We start from the raw sequence: 23863 nt of genomic DNA on the forward strand, positions 1-23863 counted from the left end.
TAATAATAATAATATATTATTATTATATTAATAATAATATTATTATATTATTATTATTATTATTATAGTAATAATAATAACAATCACAATATCATCAATAATAAACGTGGGAGGTAGCCTACTGAAACCAGTTACATCAGGCCTCATCAAGAATTTCGGTCACCGGCAGCTACTGGTATGAGGTCGTTCTAAGCCAGCGCTGTGCCAATTTAGCTATCATGATGACTTGTGATGATAATGCATTAATGATACTATGATAGTAGCAAAGAAAGCCGCTGTTTTCGGATATCTGCGCTAGAGCGGATTTATCCACCGAAAATTTGAGAGGATCCGTCCTCACTGCCGTAAGTGAGAACCATTAGCTAACTGTGTAGCGGCGAGATCTATATTTCGCTGTCAAATTTAATGTAGAGTTTATTTCAACTTGTGTTATGGAAAATAATAGTGTTGTGGAGAGTACTCACTTTTCGATCAAGTCACAGATGCTTCGCATATAACGACTGAGGGAAATTCAGTGTTCCAGTTCTGATATGTAGTTTCCACGCCGAAATTGATTGGGTTTTCTTGAAAAGCGATCCAAGATGCTCTTATGAGATACGCCGAACCGCACCAGCACAGCAAAACACACATCAATCAAAATAATCTGAAACAAATACACGATGAGATTACAAGTTATTGTTATTATTGTTATTATTAGGCCTTGCAAGTTAATGAAATGTCTTCTTTTTTTCTCAGACATCACAGACAATGCAGGATGCAATATAAACTCGTTTCATTTCAACATGAACCAACATAGCCTACTTTTATTTTGCAAGTTTTTGCATTTTTCGAACTTCTACTATTACAGGTCTTTTTTAGGAAATGCTCTATTTTTTGTTGCATTTTTGCAATTTTCTTCTTTTGAACGAAATTCTTTTAAGGAGTAGTCTTCTACCTACTGCAGATTGCTTACGCAATTCGATTGTGTCATGCAGAAATTGTCCTTATGATTGCGTCACCCTTGACTCCTGATCACGTGTGTTACGTGCTCCCCCCAAATTCAACGCAACAGAACAAATAGGTACTGCAGCCGCAGTGCCCGCAATCAGCATATTGTATCTCACAAGTTAAGGCGTAAAAATTCTTGAAGTAAAGCAAACAGCGATCCTTCTGCTCTTTACTGCAATGCAAAATGAAAGCTACGTATGTCTGGGAATTTCGGTTCCTTCTACTGTAATATTAAAATATGCATTGACGTGATTTCGTAAAATTCGTTATTATTATTATTATTATTATTATTATTATTATTATTATTATTATTATTATTATTATTATTATTATTAAAATTTTGGTAATTCTATTAAATTTTAATGCTATATTTTCAGAAATGTAAGGTCGTTTTAGACGACATTTTTATGTGATTTTAAGTCATCGACTTCGAGTCCTATTTATTACACATTTTATATAGATATAATAAAACCTGTGAAATTAACAATCTCTATAACATGACCACCTGCCTTACTTGACCACATTTTTTATCGAATCGGGAAGTTTTAATTTGTTTATAACTTATATAAAATTTACTCTGTCAGTTGACTACCTGTTTTAACTTTAATCTTGACCACAGTTCGGTATATTTTATGCAATTTTTACCTAATAACTTGACCATTGTAACAATAGTTGTTGCATTTGTGTAGTACTGTACAGCAAAATGTATCAAGTTCAAATCTCAAGCATCTTTAAAAATTTGTCTGTATTACTAACCAGGTGTATATTTCTATTTCATTCCCAAGACTTATAAATAACATTGTCCATAACGAAACCTCAAAGAGTCTCAATTTCGTTCATCCCGATGTTGTTCCCCATATTTCAGTAAAGAAGAAAATCGGCTAGTTTCAGACTTTTCGGTAGGTACTTCACTATATTTACAGATTATCGACGACGAGGAACTCTCGCCATGGCGAACAATCGATTTCAAATTACGCAAACACAGTTGGTGCCCTATTTTTTCGAGATTGAGATGGTAGGTTTTCTATTAGCGTAGGTCGAATTTAGACGTTACTCGTACATTATACGTTCGAGGAGAGTAAAGAGTAATTGTGGAGCACTGTTGGTGGAATGACAAGGGAAAAACAGGAGAAATCCGAGGAAAGCCCTCAAGACCTTCACTTCGTCCACCACAAACGATTTCGCTACCACCGAGATTTCAGACAGGGTCAGCGGTCGTGGTAAGCAAGATCTCTACCAACTCAGCTACAAGTCGTTCCATGGTGGTTGAAGCATGACCTTGAATGCGCTGTGAACGAAAATGCGTCTACTCCGTAAGATTTCCACACGTAACCTGCGCGAGGTAAGGCCATGCTTCAACTATAGTGGAACGGCTTCTACTAAGACGTCTTACCGTCAAGGATGAAAAACACGCTGAAAAATACGATGTAGGTTTGTCTTGTGCTTCGATTTCATTCTCCATCCTTTATTACCACATCGCTACTAATCTTGTGATTGGCTGAGTTCCTCGTTTCCACGTAAACAAACACAGAAGCCTGTAAAGGAGAGCATAAGTCATTAATCGCAAGTTTTCAGAAGAACGAATGCAAAGTTTGAAATGAGGACCAATGGCATTACGGTGGGCTGGAAATCGGACGCTCTGCATCATTATGGAAGAGAATCGACATATGATCTCTATACTATCTGAAGAAGTACAGTATTCACATGGAGTTTCTGCCGCGCAACAGAGAGTTTATGTCAGTATCCCAGTGTCTCCATAAATGTATTCCGACAGCATTTTATGACGTGTTTTCCATAATTAAATTATACCCTATAATATTAGTTTTTTCAGCAAGACCATGACTGTTTCTTTCTGCCCCTTTCATGACCAAAAACTTTTACTGATTTCGATAGGTCAATTGATGAAAAGTAATGATTCAACGAATCCCTTCAATTGCATGAAACGTTTATGATCTTCTTGATTGTTTTTTGAGCATAGTTGTGATTGTAAGGAAGTTTGGGATTTGAAATGAAATTGGGATCTATTTTAATTTCTGTCTTTATATTCCCCGCATTTAAATTTAACAAGGCGTAGCCTTCTAATTAATTATTTCATAATTGCTTCCTCATTCCATGAGGCCTAGTCTCGAGACTACAATGCAATTGATAGTCTAAACGGTTCACACATTAATATGACGCCGATCAATTGTTAAAAATTGTAATTAATTATTTGTTATTTCGACATTAATACCATAAGTACTTCAGATTTAGATTATGCCAAATTAACTATTTGTGTTTTATACTTCCCGCATTTGTTAATCAATCCCATTTGTGAAAGAATAATTTTTTATTAAGTTAAAATTAATTTGAACGTTTCGTTAAGTTTTTACATTATTGTACTCGTATATATTTCCCTTCTGAGCGGAACAGTGCATCTTTATGCTTGCGTGACGTAGCGCCCTTAGATAACGTCACCGTATTAACAGAAAGTGTAATCAGATTTCTAGAATGTCAAGAGCATAAAGCTATGGTTCCGCTACGGCGATCATCGCAGAGCGAACAACGCCGTCAATTAGCTCTACGTGAAAATATACGCAGCTGGTTTCTTTACGACGTTCATCGCTGGCTGCAGCGATGTGCGTTGGCGTTCATCGCTCTGGATTGATTTCACTTCAAATTGAGAGCGATGATCGTCATACATTCAGAAAACAAAAGAATGACGGTAAAGCAATATGGCTTCAAAACGTGTACAACTTCTCAACAATAAATGACGATATTTTAATTAATTTTGTTTCCAGTCATCCTGCCTGTATGATATGGGTTCGAAAGTATATAGAGATGCCCATAAAAATAAATGTTGTGGAAGGAAGTTGGTGAAATTATAGGGAAGGGTGACAGAGTAACTTGTTTTCGAGATAGGACAATAAACAATATTACAAATTAACTTTTTAATGACAGTGGTTATAAAAATGCCGAATTGAGTGTTTTTAAGCAGGGATGTATAAACAGGGTGTTAAGAGAATCTCTTCCATGAAATTTCAACCTTTAATAACGACGATTACAGTAATGTAGGTCTAATTAATTAGCCTACTCGAGACTATTTTAAAATTCAAATGAAGTGTGTCTTATCATTAGATTTCAGTTGACTAGCTTGGCCATAGCTTGAATATTGAACCCACTACAATTTATAACGAACAATGTAATTTATTTTGTCGACATGATTTGCTCGCTCGGAAAATACAAGTATTTTTCCAGAAAAGCTAAAACAAAGAGGGCACAATATTCTTTCCCTTCACCGACTTCTGCGAGCTTTAGCTACATACTGCATATTGATAAACACAGACCTAGTATTAGTCTGCAGCCACATGTATTTTCAATACGGAATAAAAATCGTTTAATGCCTACCTATATATTCTAATCCACTGTTGTAGCCCCACTCCACTTGTTAATTTACCAACATAACATGCGAAAGATCCAGGATGAATTACTGTAGCCTACCTATGTGGCCAGTTTCCTTAGTATTGCTCCTGCACCTGTCGAGTATTAGGTTTGTAACAAGCAGACGGAGGAAAGCTACATATTTCTGAAAATTATAGAATTTAATAAACATGAATAATTGTTTTAACATAATTGCAATGTCATTTCACGGTACCGGTAGGCCTATCTTAAAGTAATAGACAATTTCTCGCTGGATGGTTTTTCAACAAATGAAGTAGGATTTCTCTTCACATCACTTTCAATTAAAGACAAAATAAAATTGAACTGCTCTATGGTAAGTATAAAATAGTCTTTGAATTTAATTTGATCAGTAGGCCTAAGTATATGTCTACAAATTAGCGCATTGAAACATCCTTCTGTACGTCTGGTTTTAAACATATCATTGGTTTGGAGTCTTCTGTCTATTGGTGTACATTATATTTAATTCGGTCATATTCTTCTTCCTCAAGAAGTAATACAGAATTATTTTTTCCCTATATAAAGCCATTTGACAACTTGTAAATTCTCAACTCAAGTTCATTGTTAAACAGCTGGAGAAAATCGATATTGATCTGCGATGTCCTCGATCGACTGATTGTCGATTCTTAGAAATCGATTATTCTCTACAGCAAAGACGGCGATGTTCGCTGCAAAAGGAAACCGCATAGCCGACGTTGAGCGCTGAGCGATCATCGTCAGCGTTGTTCGCTCGGCGATGATCGCCGTAGCGGAACCAAAGCTCAACGTTTTATGTTAATACATCGTTAGGCCTATAGGCCTATGAAAATGTATTTTTCTCTCTACGTTCAGTGAAAGCAAAGTAGGGCCGCGTTTAGTAGCTCTGAGAGCGGTGAAGAGGAGCTAGGGGAACGTAACCTTTCGACATATGAGTGCGATATGCCGAGCTGAGATAACATTCATTAGGGTATATCATTCGTTGAAAACATTACCGCTCCATAATCTGTAAAGGTCCTTTTTAAATCTCTGCCTCTGTGCAACGTCACAGTTTGCGTTTAGAGGGAAGAGAGATAGCAAAATGTTGTAATGTTTTAATAGCTACTATACTAAAAAGCATGAGATTTCTGCGGATGATATTAAGGTGCGTACACACTTAGCGAACGAACAACGAACGATTGAATTCGCTGATTAAAATCGGTACGTGTGTACGTCGCAGCAAAGGCAAACCGATCGTTTGATTTGCTTTCGGAAGTGTTCCGTCGTTTGTCGGTACATCAAAGGAAGTTCGTATTCGTTGTGGACGGGATTTTCCACGAGTTAGTAGTTCGTAGCAGAACGCAGCGCTTAGTTCAATTTCACTAATAGGATGTCGAAACTGGAGTGGGCGGAAGACGCTGTTATAAATCTTAATAATAATAATAATAATAATAATAATAATAATAATAATAATTTATTTAACATGGCAGAGTTAAGGCCATACGGCCTTCTCTAACACTCAACCAGCATATAGGGAGCAGGAAACTTCATAGAATCCCAAGGATCCTACTTACCACAATAAAGTAAGAAAACATGATGTTTGGGAAACTATTGGAAAGATGTTCAGCTGCAAGATAGGCGAGTCAAACACGTGCAAAATTTCAAAATTTTTTGTTTATTTATTTTCAGTGGATACATGTTTGTTGTTTATTGTAGGGAGCAGAAGTCAAAAAAGAAAATTGAAAATTGAATCCCTACTGATATCATTCCGGAGGGAAAGACAGAAGTCCACAAAAAGATCTGGAATGGGGAGTGATGAAGTGTACGAGTCAACTTGGTTCGCGTATAAACATATTATGTTGTTCCTGTTGGACAAATTCACGCCCAGAAAAAACAAAGTTCCAACCTTGTGCACACAAAATAAATTATTGGCACTGAAAAGTGTCTTTTCGTAAGCATGATGCGCATTCGACAAACACAGACAAATCTCTCTTTTTAGTATTTTAAGATAATTATTGTCAGTGAGGTATCCGTGTACTGAAACTTTCCCCTGTCTTGCAGTCGTACCTTAATAAAATCTTCCAGTTCCTCAATTATAGCTGTACATACTTCTGGAACAATCCTGATAATTAGCTGTTTCGACACTTTGAATAAATATATTAAACTTTTATACGAATTTCTTGTAGCGAGATATCGAACTGTTAATGCTAGTCTTTACTAAATAGGTATTGCTTCTCGCCAGCCCGTACCTTTCTTGGAAATTTTTGGCCCTATTTTGCACAGTAATACATATTTCGAAGTCTGTTTCTGAAATGCGACAGAAGTTGTAAAACTGTCCCGATTCCATTCGACGTAAATCATGAAGCAAGTCAGTGCCTATATTATATATATATATATATATATATATATATATATACACACACATATATATATATATATATATTTTACTAGGTTATTTTACGACGCTTTATCAACAGCTTAGGTTATTTAACCTCTGAATGAGATGAAAGTGATAATGACGGTGAAATGAGTCCGGGGTCCAGCACCGAAAGTTACCCAGCATTTGCTCATATTGGGTTGAGGGAAAACCCCGGAAAAAACCTCAACCAGGTAACTTGCCTCGATCGGGAATCGAACCCGGACCTTCTGGTTTCGCGGCCAGACGTGCTAGCCGTTACTCCACAGGTGTGGACCGTCTCTATATTGATTGTGACTTTCGTAGAGTGGCGTCTGCCACCATCGCCTTTTGGTGTTTAACTTTCTTTTTGTTAAACTGTCTATAATAACAACGGCTGCGCTTGCTATAGTTATATTTCCGTCTGCCTTTATTGCGGATAATCAGCGAACGTGAATGTTTTCTGACAATTTGCTGGTGATTTGTACGTTGCTCCAAACAGCGAACGAACAACGAAGTTTTGCTTCATCATTCGTTCGTTGTTCGTCCGCTAAGTGTGTACGCACCTTTACAGGATCGAAGGCTCATTCGACAACGACCGAACATTATTGATTGGCGTTGCAAGAATATGACAAAAATTAAACGATTTAGAGCAGAGCAAAGACAAATTGTCTCTATGAGTCTTAGATAGACACCGATTTGAAATTCCAAAAAATGGTGGCAGAAAAGAAAAGATGTTAGAAGGAAACAAGTCCAAAAGGCTTATAATAGTAGAATAGGTTTCGAAACTGAATTTCTTGATGGTGGCTCAACTACTGGTGACCACCACAAAGAAATGAATTCCACCAGCTTTGAAAAATGGCTGAGTAAGCGAGTAACTCAAAACTTGCCACCTGCCTCTGTAGCACTACGAGTCTACTAAGGACGAAATAATTCAAGTAAGTGGAGATGATGGAAGTGGTTGTGATGATGACGGTGATGGTAGTGGAATGAAAGTCCTAGTGCTAGTGATAACTCTGCCTTAGCTATGCCTTTGGAGTGAAAAACACACTGTTTTATGTGAGAGTAATAGACTGTGTATATAATTATACAAATTGGGTGTAATATAAGCAGTAATATGTAGGTTCTGTTGTCAGGAAGTCAAGAGGAGAATAGCAATGGCAAAAGAAGGTTTTAATACAAAAATGAGCGTCTTCTGCCGACCTCTGGAAAAAGAACTAAGGGAGAGACTAGTAAAGTGCTTTGTGTGGAGTGTGGCATTGTGTGAGGCATAAACATGGACATTGCGACGAAGTGAAAAGAAGAGACTAGAAGAATTTAAAATACGGATATGGAGAACAATAGAGCGTGTGAAATGGACAGATAGAATAATAAATGAAGCTGTGTTGGAAAGAGTGGGTGAAGAAAGAATGATTCTGACAGAGAAAAAGAAATTGACTGGGTCACTGACTAAGAAGAAAATGCACTGGAACAAATAGTGACCGGAAGAAAAGTTCGAGGCAGAAGAAGATATCAGATGATGGACAACTTTAAGATACACGGATCATATGCGGAGGTTAAGAGGAAAGCAGAAAGTAGTGAAGATTTGAGATTGCTAGATTTGCATTGAAAGAACCTGCCTTTGGGCAGAAAACTATGAATATCCATTCATTCATTCATTCATTCATAGTGTTCTACCCAAGGGCAGGTCTTTCACTGCAAATCCAGCATTCTCTATGTCTCTCCTATTTTCTGTCTTCCTCTTTGTCTCCGCATATGATCCATATATCTTAATGTCGTCTATCATCTGATATCTTCTTTTGCCACAAACTTTTCTCCCGTTCACCATTACTTTTAGTACATCCTGCAGTAGGCACTTTTTCCTCAGCAAGTGACCCAACCAATTCCTTTTCCACTTGTCTTCAGTCTTGGTTTATCTCTGCCGGTGAATGGCAGTTGGGATTCGAGGTTTTTGTTTAATCAAAATACAGTTCTGTATTAACAGTAAGTGTTTTTACTCACGAACTGAGCTATCTATGGGGACGTATTCTTTATGAAGTGTATATTACACTGTCTGCAGCACATTAACGTATAATATAGAGAATGAAGTTAAATTGAAAAATAATCATATTTATATTGAAACACATTTTTTAAAATGCTGGCATTTCATTTCGATACAGGCTTCAGTTCTTTTGTGCATATTATTGCACTATAGACTATTGTACCGTACCTACGTAATTCCAATTACCAGTTTCGTCCTTCTTGCTGGTAACTCATGTTGAAATAATTCTTTACCTACTCTATAAAAGAGTACCTTACGTACTGTAAATTAAAGCTTCACTTCTGCCCGATCCGAAAAGATAAAATTACTCAGTCATGCTATCTATTGTGCGTCCAAGTTGTTTTGTCGCAGGGTCATAGAAAGGGGTGAAATCACCTGACAGTTAATTGCTTAACGAGGCTCTTTTATTTAAGTTATTTTAAACAGTTGTATAATATTATGTAGACGTCCAATTCATAACATAAATTAATGTTTTCAGAAAATAATTAAGACAGCTCCGCCACTAGACTTTACAGATTGGCGAGCAGAAGTGGGTGGGGGAAACCGGGATGCGACTTAGGCAAACGGACGACAGTATCTGTACGAAAATATGATTCAGTATTGAAAGCTCTTTCGTCACTGGAAAACGCGAACATATTTCTGGAACGTACTATACTCACTAACTCAGTACTGTTTATTATGACCGTAAGGCTACTTTGACAGCATACGCGGCCTTGGTTCTGTGTGGACGGTTGGAAGTTTACTAGTAGAGGGGGGGGGGAGTGAAGTACATTCAAAACTCTGGTACAATAAAAATTCAAGTAAAAATAAAATGATGTCCCTGTAAAATATTTTTACTTACTTCACAGATTTTCTACGCAATAAAGTTTGCATACTACTAGTTTTTCAAATCTACATCAAATAAATAACCTATTGATAAATTTTATAAAAATATGAAAAATTAATATACAAGATTCTACAGGGAAATATTGTGGCTACATGTTATTAAGTCCTTCGTCCTTATACTGTTGGTATCTTTCGACTGTATGTTTTAGTCTTCTGTTGATCCTCGCGTATGCGTACCTTCCAGCGTAGAACTCTGTTAACATCTAGTGTGGGTGTATGTTATGGGTTGTCATGATTAGGTCATAATTAAAGATAAGAATTTACCCGCAGACACTACAAGGTTAGGTATGCATAGAGCATACATGGGCACAATTTTCGGTTACGTCGTGAGGCACTCGATTTGAAATAGTTTGTTTACTAGGAGAGGAGACTCCAGAGTAGGATGGGAAATATAAACTGCTGTGACCTGCGTCACCTTATCGTAATCGCTAAAGCTGTCAGTGGCGAATTATTAAGAAAGTGCTTGGATAACGTGAGAGATTCGAAAACTTTTATTCAATTTGGCAAATTAATTCGGCAGCTTTAATCATAAACCTCTTTACTATTTCTCCATCAATGAATTGATTTGAATCACAGGCGAGAAATTGCAACTAGCCAATAATATTCCATCACGTTGTCTACGTTTATTTTCTTGAATATTCCGACGTTTCTCAAGATTACTTAATAGATTTGCACGTTCTCGGCCTAAAATAATTTAAGAAAATCATATTTCGTTTTCTACGCACATTTGATATTTTTTTTAATAAATTTCTTTTGGAAATAATACGTACAAATAACATTTAATTCCTCGTACCTTTCAATGCAGCGTGTTTAAGGTATAATGTCGTATTTAGTATACTATGCAAATGTTAAGATCATAAATTTTCTTCGGAATAGTACGAAAAATAACATTTAATTTGTCTTACCTTCTAACTCAGCATGTTATTTATGACATAAGGAGTAATGTCGCTGTATATTAGATGTATTAATGCCTAATAGGATTTTCGAGCATAACATACATAGTATTTTTCCCCTTCTAAACAGCAAAAAAACTCTTCCTCCCATTTCTCATGAAATAATCGTTTTCTAACGCGTACACACTGCTTTGATAATGCCATTATGCCACCACTGATATTGCTTATGAAACTGATATAGAACATGACCACGCCTAGTAGCTACGTGAGGGAGGAACGGGTACTGTGACGATGATGTCACTCAGAGCAATAAGCTCTGTGAAGGTCAGTGAGGCACAAATTCTCAAGTGAGGCACGATGCCCATCTGTGGCATAGTGTGTTCGTTGTACGCACGAGAAACATACCCCCATTCAATTGCTGCGACACAAAACACATTTCAGTTGTAACCTGGTCATACCTCAGGCTTCACGCCATTCATGACGTAACGACAGTTTAAACATAACCAACCTAATATCCTCATGTTGTGGTATAAATTCCTACCTTTAGTTATAATCTTCTTGCTTTTACTGCACAGTACACACTTGTAATACATAAGCAAATACGCGTAGATGATCCAGAGAAAATGATTTGGTACGAGTTCACTATAGACCCCTACCATTTTGTAGTCAGTCGCAGAATGCAATGCTTCATTATTTTGCTGACACTACCCTTTAGCTTCTCTAAAGCTACATCTAAACCAGAGGTCATCAGCATAGAGCACCCTCGGGCTAGCGTCTCTTACCCGCGGATAAACAAATGGAGTACTACAAGGAGATCCGATGAGTCCAACCCTATTCAACACAGCCACGGCAGATATGAACAGAATCACCAATCAATTACTCGTTACTAATGTATGCAGACAACATGGCGCTAGGATCAAGTAACATAACGGATCTTCAGATGGCAGTAAACAGATTACATGAATGGGCAGAAGAAAAGGAATTCAAAAGAAATAAAAGCGAGACAATAATGATGATCTTTAGAAGAGGGGGAAGAAAAGCAGTGGAAGACAGGATAACAATAGATGAAGAAGAGCTCGAAAAGACGAACTCCAACTACCCGGGCATTACGTTGCAGGCGACAGGGCTTTCTTTCAGATTACAGTGTTGCCAATTTAGGGGTTTTCAGGGGGAAGTTTCGAGAGATAAAAATGTTAGGGGGATTTTTAGAGGAAAGATAAATTTTAGAAGGGTTTTTGGGATGTTTTTCTAAACTACGTCATTAGGATTTATATTAGAATTAATTATAATGAAACTACTGTGTTGTGTAATTGAACAATGAATATCATGATTATGAATCTCTCTTCGGCCAGTATCGCATCTTGCAAGCATGTTTTCTCACTTGCTCTCTTTATTACTCGTATTATGATTATGACGCTCTCTCCAGCCCGTCGTCGTGTTGCACATATGTTCTCCTTGTCTTGTTTAAGTCATGGCCGACACAACAATGTCTGCAGTAAAATGCAGTTAAACAATTTCTTCAGTCTAAATTTATGCTTTTGATACAACTGATTTTCATTTCTTTTATATTCTACATTTCTATGTTTTCTTAATTAGATTTCATTTTATATTAAATATTATACGCAACAATTGTCAGTCGTGTGATCTATGAATCACATTTATAGTTGGAAACTATTGTCTGCCCAAGTAAAAGTCGGCACTCGACAAGGTGCAAATGTTATGGACTTTCAGTGTACTGTGGCAATATTTGCAAAATGCAACACATTGTTATCCCCAATGGATAAGTAGCCAAGCAGTTCGTAATGCGAGAACGAATTATGAGAAATCCAAAGAAATTAAATCATGATTTAAAATAATGTATGTATGACTATTACTTTTTTCGCCCAATCTACTTATAAAGCAATTTCAAGGATATGTATCTTTGGAATAAATATCTTATTCTAATAATTAAAAATCCTTTCATGTAAGAAATTAAATTATTCTTTTTTATACTTTCACGTATAAATATCAACTCTGTAACATAATTTACAATTAATGTTTTGATTTTCAGGTAAGTCAGTTATTAAATACAATAAATGACGTTAAAATGTTCAATCTTATGACTTATCAATTTAATATTAACATTTTTTAATACATGTTAAATATAAATAATGTATAAACGTTTTCTCCTTTTACGGCATCATCAGATACAATTTGCTTCTACGATATCTAAATTACATAGTGGAATTTTTGTTTTCTCTTATAGTAAACCATCAAATTGGTATAATAATAATAATAATAATAATAATAATAATAATAATAAATAATTATTATTATTATATAATAATGATTCAAGAGTTTTATGTATTTTACTTGTTGGAAAAAATTTTAGGTTATCACTAAAGCTGAGACATCCAGGACGTTTGTCGTTAAGTTACGTGCACCCAAACTATAGCATAGCAAGTAGAGATAGCAGGGAAGGTCAGTGTACAGGCTCTGTACCCTGTTCTACAGAGTAAACAACAGAGAATAAGGTGTATACTCACATGACGAATAAACTGGAGCTCAGGTCTCGCCATCATTACTGGATTGGCGAGTCTGTTGCAGTAAACACTACTTATGTTTTGATTACGTCTTCAAACCCTTTTATAATGTGTAGCAGAATAGACTGCAGCATCCAGCATGTCCACCATCTCATTACAACGGCGGTAGAGGGACTCCAGGAGCTATTTCATTGAATTTAGTAACCCGACCTGGTGCCTTAAAATATAAATATTTCTTTAACATTCGATATGGAATTGTTCACATCCCTATAGCAGGAGCGAACTTCTTCGGCTATTCGATGTAGCCCATGGGTAGGATAACTTTCGGCTAAAGTAGCTGAAGTTCCTTATCTGCTTTTAACATGTAGCATTCGTGATGAAAATAACTACATTTTCATTATTTATTTCGTCTGGCCATATTGTAAGAGTGTCATAGGCGTTTGAAAAACTTTGATTATATTTAAATGATCCACTTTCTCAAGAATTTCAAAGGTTAATAAAAATTTTTATTGGGCTTGTCTGGTAGAAGAATGCCCGTAACGACGTTTGCAACAAATCGTCCAGCGGCGTCTGTGCTTTCATCGATGGAAATACATATTTTACTATCTCCTATAGGCCTACTTAGTCGTAAGCAAGATGTAACATCATAATGGCATTTCGGTATATAGTATTTCCGTAAAGTTTACTGACTAGGGAGTTCCCTTTTCATGTATTTCAGCATAAAGCTTTTAAAGTGTGTATTTTCAAGTTATTTATTGGTATATTGACACATACCATCATTTCACATAAATCATGAAATAATCTTTATATCTGTGGTACACATTGAATTCTAACTTACATGCGATTGTTGTCCTTCTTCCTCAGTTGAAACTGTCATCTGTGCTTTATGTTTTTTCGTATTAAAATGTTGTGTTACGAATTTACGTTTCGTACCTGTAATTTCTGTGCTACGTAAATTTCATAGGATATTTACCCCACTTACTGCGAAATGATGTGTGTCTAATTCCTCCATCAACTTGTTTACTGTTGATATAATTTATGATTCTGCCATTATAAATATTATACGTTACGTAAGATAGATAATACAACCCTGGAGGTCTGTTCACTACACAGCGTAAATGTGTTCTGATGCCCAACTCGCATGTCTGTACGCAACCACTCCCCCACCCTTTCATACTATTCACCTTCGACAAACATCGAAATACAGTTAACTTGATATCATCCTTAGTCCTAGATGTCTCAGGTTTAGTTATAACATACATACATATGAAATTTTCTCCTTTCTACCTGTCAACGTGGTAAATCAGAATATTTAATGTTATTATGATAAGTCGAAAAAACTTCAACACTTTGTGGAGTAGGTATAGATATCTATAATTTGTGGAGTGTTTTATATTGTAGAATAATATAGCCGCAAGAAAATTATTACTTTTGAATTGGTTTTATCAATGATACCTAACGAAAAATGTACCAGAAGTTTACTGCTTAAGCAGTGAGTTGAAGGATCCGTAACTTTCAAAACCGATTGTTTCTCAATATTCTTATGTAGAACGAAAAAAAACCATTAAAAATAGTAAATTGCTTAAAATAAAGTCTTTCGTTTTTCAATTTTAACAGTACATATTGTATTATTTTAGTGCATATTTCCTGGATTTTAAGTGCATACGTGCAGGCATATTTTTCCGCTTTTTACTGCTTATGAATCCGCCTCCCCTTCCACTTATGAGGTTCCAATCTTTTTCGGATTTTTTATTAAACAACGATATCAGTAATATCTAAAAAGTAAATTATCATTCTTGCACATGAACGTGCTTGTTCAATTTCTTAACCAAACTAGAAAAACAAGAAAGCAAATTCCTTGGACGTGTGATTAGCATGGAGTAAAACCAACACAACACAAAACAGAATAAACAGTAAGAAAAACTTATTACTCAAACTCACCACAAGTTCCCACTTTCCTACCCAGGCTCATTGATTTTATGCTCAAAAACACTATTACTATTGGCCTACCAAGTTTTTTTAACTGGCCTATATTTTATAACCCATTCTACAATTGGATAGGTAGGGTTAAGTAAGGCTATTATGATAGAAAAAAATCAATCCTTTGCTCTAAATTTTCTATCAAAACATACACAAATTGGAAAAAAGTAAGTTATGTGCTACTTTAGACATATATGAAGGATTTGGATTTAAATTTATTTTCTACTTGTAATAATGGATAAAATTAAAACAAAACCAGTTTATCATAATAGCCTTCTGTTGTTTGCTATTGTGACAGGCCTACACCTAGAGGGCTGTACTTAACTCTGGCCATATTATACAGAGCAATGAAGTAAGGCTATTGTGATACACACCTGTAAAAATTTGGTAGAAAACATTAAAACTAACTAAGATTTATCAATTTTTGTAAGGACATCTTTTTCCCATAAAAATCTATACAATTCATTAAAACTTTGAAGCGGTCGGACCTCGTTGGGGCGCCATAATATGCGGCGGTCGTCGGTCGTCGTTGGGGCGCCAGAATCTGCGACGGTCGTCGGTCGTCGTCGTTGTTGCCCACGACGCCTTTCCTTGCCCTCGGCTGACAGCTCCGTCGTATATGGAAAGTATCTCAAGGATGGCACGTTGATGTCAGTAATTAAAGATGTACACTAATTAATTTGGGCGCCAGCCTCCTCGAGATTACTCCGGTAGAGGTATGAGATTCCCAGGTCAGCTGCAAAAACGGTCGGGACATGGGGTTTGGGAGACGTGCTCGTAGGTTGAAATGATGTAGGCGCACACCAGAAGTTGTTGGTAAGAACTATGAAAACGTTTATTATTATTAAGTGTTCGTTTCAGATTAGCAGAAATGCGCGTCCAAGTGTATAATATCTCGCTCTCACTTCCCGCAAGTTGGTAGACTAATTTCTGAGTTCACGTAATTATATATTTAGTACTATAAAACACCAGTAATATAACGGAGAGTTCATAACGTGATGACAATTTACTCCTAATGTAATAATAATGATGAGAAAAGAATTCAGACTTATGATAATGATGCAACACACGACTTCTTACTAAACCCACTGAAAAATTCTAAGTCCGTAAATTGTTATCCTTCCTAGTTAGGTTCGCCGAGAATATGTGGAGTACGTCCTCTCTGTACGCTGTCTATATGCCTTCTGTCTCTCTGCCAAATCTACCCTCTACTTTCAACCACCAAACTTACAATTTCGCCCTCCTATCTATAAATCACGTGTCTCTATTAAGAATCCTGATTGGCCATGATTACTCTTACGTCACTTAAGACGTGTTCTTCAAAAATTGTTCGTTAACTAGGTCCTCTCCTACTTCCGGTGTTCTGACAATTCTCTGACATATACCAGATCATCTCTTTTGGAACCTGGCTTGGCGTCATCTTGCTGACCACCCGCAGGCAAAGTCCACGCATTCCCTCATCGGTCAAATCTACGCCTGGACACATGTTTCCTGTCCGCGTAGCTTGGCTCCGGCCTTCCTGCCCACCTGTTACTTCCGTCTCACATTCTGAAACTTTCTTACACGCCCCACACTTACTATCCATATGAGAATATTAACACGAAATACTAATCTAATGAAAACCTCCTTATCCTATACGAGGAACCGTCTCAACTTTAACACCTTACTGTCAATGCTAGAAAATTCCTTATGTCCAAATAATTTTTTGTGCGTAAAGAAATACTGTAGATTGAGAAAATTATGATACAGTTTGTATTGCTGTAATAAATTAAAGTAAGTTTTGAAATAATTATTAATGTCGTTCCAAACTTATGTTCAATTTTAGCAATAAGAAGAATGACTATTAAGCTAAAATGTATTTATTTATTTACTCTGGTGGAGTAAGAAGAATGACTTAAGGAAAAATTACTAGATAAATAATAAAAATAAATCTATATGTGTAATTTTATAACTTATACAGTATTTTAGGTGCCAAAATGTCAATTCAAACATTACTCAAGAGCTAAAAAATTATTAAATACCCACCAATTGATCAATTTCCTTCATTGTACACATACTATAATAATAGCCCTAAAATGTGTATCACAATAACTCCTCTTATTCACATACTAATTACTACTAAATTACTAATCATTCACACCTTTGCTTAAGAGAAAAATGAAGCCGACAATATTCTGAGTGAAAGGAAAATCTAAAAATTATTCTATCTTTATTCATTCAAGAGCAACAACAAAAAGTAACAGAGTATCATATCAAAGTTTTTTCAAGAAACAAAACTGCCTTTTCTTTTAAGAGGAGACTCCACTGAAAACCATGAAAAGTTTTCAAAATATTTTAACAGACTATTTCACTTCTTTAGAATGTATATTTTCATACCAAATTTACTACATTAATGTAGCGGAGGAGAATTTTCATAGGTGTGTGTTACATAAATATTAATTTTACTTTCAAATCAATTTTTCAGTAAGTTTATTTTTCTTGATTCAACAACAAATTTTTTATGCCAAATATTAATTGAATGTATAGTAATGTGTCTATATGTCTTGTAAATGTAACAAAAAAAAAAGGAAGCTTAAAAATTTAAATCTCCTACTAAAAACTAGGGTTTGAAAACATTTCGTAAAAAAAATAGAAAAAACCAAAAGCCAAAAATATTTGAGAGTTTAAAATTTGGATTTGTTAGTTCTTTACATAGTAAATACGATCGCAAAAATTGGTTGAAAAATAATGATTAGGAAAAAAGTTGTCATTTTTAGTGGAGTGTTCCCTTTACATTTATGAGGTTGATAATGATTTTTTAAAACTCTGTTCAATATTGTTCCTTAAAGAGCATAAAATTTACTTCCATAACCGCAGTTTTAAAGATTTTCAAGCTGAGCCGTCGGCACACTTTAAACTCTGTATCAAATTAACCCGCTTTTTTTTTTTTTTTTTTTTTTTTTTTAATACTGTATATACTCGCCCTACTTGACCCTGTATGCAACTCTTATTCTACTATATCACCTTTCAGTCCAATGTCTTTCGGATTGAGCAATGAAGCGCAGGCCGTGGACTGTCGTACATCCCAGATACTCCTTTACTGCAGACACTGAAGGATAAGCTTCACAGATTCCGGTCGTGAAAATGGGCCATTGTTTGGTGTAAAATTCATTACGCTAAATTCCGGAAGTTAATGCAACAACCGGGCAATTCTATTATATAAACGGAATAGAGAATAAATAATCTGAGTGTACATTTAAACACATTTATAAAACAATAAATTCAAACGCCTCCTACCGTTGAAGGAAGTCAAAACAAACTGAGCAAAGACCGAAGTTTATTTACCACAGCTGAATTTAACGTAATTTATTAAATGCTAAACACATATCGAAATAAAAACATTATACATTCTTGCACTTAGATCAATACCCGTATAATGTTTGATCACGCTATGGTCTCTGTAAGATTAGTAAAGCAGATAAATCACTGCCCTATGAAAACAATTGCATGAAGTGGTAGGTTTAGATTTTGGAAAATCATTAATTTATGACGTAACAAGCAAGTATACGTGTCAGTATACAGCATTTAAATATCTGCAATCGTATTCAGCCCCTTCATGATCCACATTTACATCCTATACGGAATCTTGAAGAAGAGAAAAATGCGGCTCTTGGAAACTTAATTTTACTAAATCGTCTCTTCCCCCAAAGACCAGTGGGAGGAAACTTTCAGAAATTCTAAGAACGAGATCTTTCCAAGCTTGGTGTCAACTGCTACATGAAGAGAAAGGAGTGATTATGTATGCTGAGTGCTCTAAAGCTAATTCATGGATGTCCAGCAAAAAACCTCTTTCAACATCTGAATACGTCAATGCGGTGAAGCTTTCTTGCAAATTTATTCCTGTAAGATCCGTTCCTGGCAGATCCTTTAATACAGTGGTCGTCAGCACTCGCTGAAATGTGCAATGAGTACGCAATGCCGTCCCGTGTGCACTGTCGTGCAACAGGGAGAGATAGAGAGCATACCCGCTAGCAGCTACGAGAGCACTATAGTGCACGTCGTTTTCCGCGGGTAAGAGAGGCTAGCCCCAGCGTGGTCCGTGCTGACGACCCCTGCTTTAATACAACCAGTTGTAGGCATACTGACTGCAGCGAGACAGAAACTATTGGTTACGTATGGGGATTCTACAGGAAAAGCGGAACAGATATCATAGAGTGAGGACAAGTATTGCAGAAGTCCTAAGACACCTTGGTTGGGAAGTTTATGAAGAGGTTCACTGCATTTCGGCCACAGATTCCAACAGGCGCGCGGACATCATAGCCATCGACAGGGTTAAGGATAAGGCCATGGTATTAGATCCAACCATCCGCTTTGAGAGAAACTTCTCACAAGCGGACGACGTCAAGAAGGAAAAACAAGAAATATAAGAACCATGCCTACCTTTCCTCTCGTCTAAATATAACATACCTATTAATCAGTGGGTCGTCAAAGGTATGTTATTTGGAGCAAGAGGTTCCCTTCCAAAGTCTACCTACCAACTATTAGTGAAATTAAAATTCCAAGTCTTTCAAATACAAAACATCTTATTACAAATTCTTAGAGACTCTTTACATATCATTCAATATCATCTATATTTTCAAGGACGGCAATTTTGTCAATATGACATTCGGCATCAAGCGCAGCCTAAATCCAAAATTTAGTATTTTTTTAATTAATCGACTTAAAAAACTTAACTGTTCTGTATTCTGGATCCTTGTGGTCACCCTCACTGGAGGGCTGATGATTTAATCAAATCCTTCTCAAGACCTTATTGTAAGTAAGTCTTTCTCGTATCGTAGCAAGTATTGTAGAATATGCATGAATTCACACAGCAAATCGATAAACATCTGGTAGAAATGCAACAAATTACTTAATAATAATAATAATAATAATAATAATAATAATAATAATAATAATAATAATCCCTAATAGTGATAATAATAATACCTAATAATATTAATGTTTCTGATTGAGGTTCTGGCTGATATGTAGGCTATATCTATTATCAGGCAGTACATCTCACTGGACAATGCTATGTGTCAGAGGAAGAACAAATTGTATGTATGCATCTGAAGTCTGATTAGTGTCACAATACATTATGTAGTTAATCGGCGATGCATGCAATGAAGGAGGAAAGGAACTGGCCACCCTACCCCATTATCTACAAGCCTAGTTGCCTCATAAGTGGTGCTTTGTTAGTATCACTTATGAGGTTCAGACCTGTCTTCGGACTGTTGACTAAACAACAACAACATTAGAAAGTTCCGACGAAGTTGAGAAATAATTAGATGTTAATTTGCATCTGAGCAGAGCATAGGTTATTATGAAACTAAGAAAAAGAAACCGTGGTTTGATGAAGATTGTTGCATCGTAGTAGAAAGAAGGAAACAGGCAAATTTGAAATTTTTACAGGATCCAGTTGAGGAGAAGAGAGATAATCATTTCAATGAAAGACGGGAAGCAAGTCGTACACTTAGGAATAAAAAGAGAGGTTACTTGAAGGAAAAACTGAATGAGGTAGAAACAAATAGTAAGAATAAAAACATTCGAGATTTATATAAGGGTATAAAGGAATTTAAGAACGGATATCAGCCATGGTAAACATGATCAAGGATGAGAATGGTGACTTGCTTGCAGACACTCCATCAATCCTAAACAGACGGAAAAACTATTTTGCGCAACTACTAAATGTACATAGGCCAAATAGAAATGATCGGGACGAAATTGGAATACAAACTGCTGAGCCATTTATACCCGAACCCACGCTTTCAGAAGTCGAAATTGCGATAGAAAATCTGAAAAAGTACAAGTCTCCAGGTATCGATCAAATTCCAGCAGAATTAATACAAGAGGGTGGAAGTGCATTACATAGCGAAATTTATAAACTTGTACTTGCTATTCGGGAAAAGGAAATTGTACCAGAACAATGGAAGGAGTCCATAATTGTACCTATTTTTAAGAAGGGGGACAAGACTAACTGTAGTAACTTTCGAGGAATATCACTTTTGTTGACGTCGTACAAAATTTTGTCCAATATTCTTTTGAGAAGATTAACTCCGTACGTAGATGAAATTATTGGTGATCATCAGTGCGGTTTTCGGCGTAATAGATCAGATTTTTTGTATTCGACAGATAATGGAGAAAAAATGGGAGTTTAAGGGTACAGTACATCAGTTATTCATAGATTTCAAAAAGGCGTATGACTTGGTTATGAGGGAAATATTATATGATATTCTTATTGAATTTGGTATTCCCAAGAAACTAGTTCGATTAATTAAAATGTGTCTCAGTGAAACATACAGCAGAGTCCGTATAGGTCAGTTTCTATCTGATGCTTTTCCAATTCACTGCGGGCTAAAGCAGGGAGATGCACTATCGCCTTTACTTTTTAACTTCGCTTTAGAATATGCCATTAGGAAAGTTCAAGATAACAGGCAGGGTTTGGAATTGAACGGGTTACATCAGCTTCTTGTCTATGCAGATGACGTGAATATGTTAAGAGAAAACCCACAAACGATTCGGGAAAACATGGAAATTTTACTTGAAGCAAGTAAAGCAATCGGTTTGGAAGTAAATCCCGAAAAGACTAAGTATATGATTATGTCTCGTGACCAGAATATTGTACGAAACAGAACTATAAAAATTGGAGATTTATCCTTCGAAGGGGTGGAAAAATTAAAATATCTTGGAGCAACAGTAACAAATATAAACGACACTCGGGAGGAAATTAAACGCAGAATAAATATGGGAAATGCGTGTTATTATTCGGTTGAGAAGCTTTTATCATCTAGTCTGCTGTGAAAAAATCTGAAAGTTAGAATTTATAAAACAGTTATATTACCGGTTGTTCTGTATGGTTGTGAAACTTGGACTCTCACTCTGAGAGAGGAACATAGGTTCAGGGTGTTTGAGAATAAGGTGCTTAGGCTAAGCGGGATGAAGTTACAGGAGAATGGAGAAAGTTACACAACCCAGAACTGCACGCATTGTATTCTTCACCTGACATAATTAGGAACATTAAATCCAGACGTTTGAGATGGGCAGGACATATAGCACGTATGGGCGAATCCAGAAATGCATATAGAGTGTTAGTTGGGAGACCGGAGGGAAAAAGACCTTTGGGGAGGCCGAGACGTAGATGGGAGGATAATATTAAAATGGATTTGAGGGAGGTGGGATATGATGATAGAGACTGGATTAATCTTGCACAGGATAGGACCGATGGCGGGCTTATGTGAGGGCGGCAATGAACCTTCGGGTTCCTCAAAAGCCATTTGTAAGTAAGTAAGTTGTAAGTAATAATAACAATAATGATAATAAACCCTAATAATGATAATAATAATGATAATCCCTAATAATAATGTAATAGATTAATAATAATAATCCCTAATAAAACAATAGTCCACACCTGTGGAGTAACGGCTAGTGCGTCTGGCCGCGAAACCAGGTGGCCTGGGTTCGATTCCCGGTTGGGGCAAGTTACCTGGTTGAGGTTTTTCCGAGGTTTTTCCTCAACTCAATATGAACAAATGCTGGGTAACTGCTGGACTCCGGACTCATTTCACCGGCATTATCACCGTCATCTCATTCAGATGCTAAATAACCTGAGATGTTGATAAAGCTTCGTAAAATAACCTACTAAAAATAAAATAATTAATAATAATAATCATAATAATAATAATAATATGAAAAACTAACAAACCAAATAATTATAACCTGTCACTGATTCTCGACCTAACGAAATGTCGCTTTCTATCAATCCACCTATCTAGCAAGGCATACCAAAAGCCGGAAGAAACCAAAGCTAAACAGGCACTGACACTCGACCTTCCGAAAACTCGCTATCTGCCCGTCTATCTACCTACTACCAAAAGGCGTATCTGCAAGGTAGACCATAAAGACATTGGCCGCACCCATTTCAAATGTGTGAATGTAGTGTACTGAACGCTTACTTAATTTATGCCTTATGTACATTTGTGAAATTATTCCGTCTCTCAATTTAATCTGATCAATTATAAAACGTAACGAAATTCGACACTGTATAATGTGCTGCGTAGCAAGTTGGAAGATTCAATAAAGTTAACAATTAAACAAATAGTAATGAAAGCATTTTTTGTCATTAGCATGATAGGTACACTATACGCAGACACATTTGATAAAAATGAAACCATAAAATGGTGGGTGAAAGAAAGATGCCCACTAAATATCTTAAATCAGCGGCTAAGAATACAGAAGGATTAATGGATTAATATATTGAGCGCTATTGTTTTCAGGTACTCACCATGAAGAGTAACACATTTGTCGTAGCTTGAAGTTATTTGAATCCCTATGAAAACTGCATTATCGAACAACAAGAATCATTGTGGATGCTCTCCGTCTCCACCTTTAAGAAATAATACTACTCTCCCCTCCTCCGACCCTGAACGAGCAACAAACTGACAAGAGTCTATTGAGGACTCTTGTGATTGGTCAGTTAGACGTGCCCCGTTCTTACCGCTGCAAACATGTTTCAGCATGTGATCTGTGCGAGAGGGAAAAAAATGAGCTGTCAGAAAGACAGTTTGTTACATAATAATATTTTTTTAAATTTTAGTAGGTTATTTTACGACGCTTTATCAACAGCTTAGGTTATTTAGCGTCTGAATGAGATGAAGGTGATAATGCCGGTGAAATGAGTCCGGGGTCCAACACCGAAAGTTACCCAGCATTTGCTCATATTGGGTTGAGGGAAAACCCCAGAAAGAACCTCAAC

General features: G+C 36.2%; 1 long non-coding RNA gene across 1 annotated transcript; it reads right to left on the minus strand.

Moving 5' to 3' along the window:
- Positions 1–470: 470 nt before the first annotated feature.
- LOC138709108 (uncharacterized) lies at positions 471–23487 on the minus strand. The gene is made up of 3 exons (XR_011334831.1): positions 23393–23487; positions 2381–2522; positions 471–643 (listed from the first exon to the last, which is right to left on the minus strand). It is a non-coding gene; the product is annotated as an uncharacterized lncRNA (long non-coding RNA).
- Positions 23488–23863: the final 376 nt, after the last annotated feature.

This window comes from Periplaneta americana, chromosome 1, assembly GCF_040183065.1.
Source record: "Periplaneta americana isolate PAMFEO1 chromosome 1, P.americana_PAMFEO1_priV1, whole genome shotgun sequence".
In the NCBI taxonomy this organism is placed as follows: Eukaryota; Metazoa; Arthropoda; class Insecta; order Blattodea; family Blattidae; genus Periplaneta; species Periplaneta americana.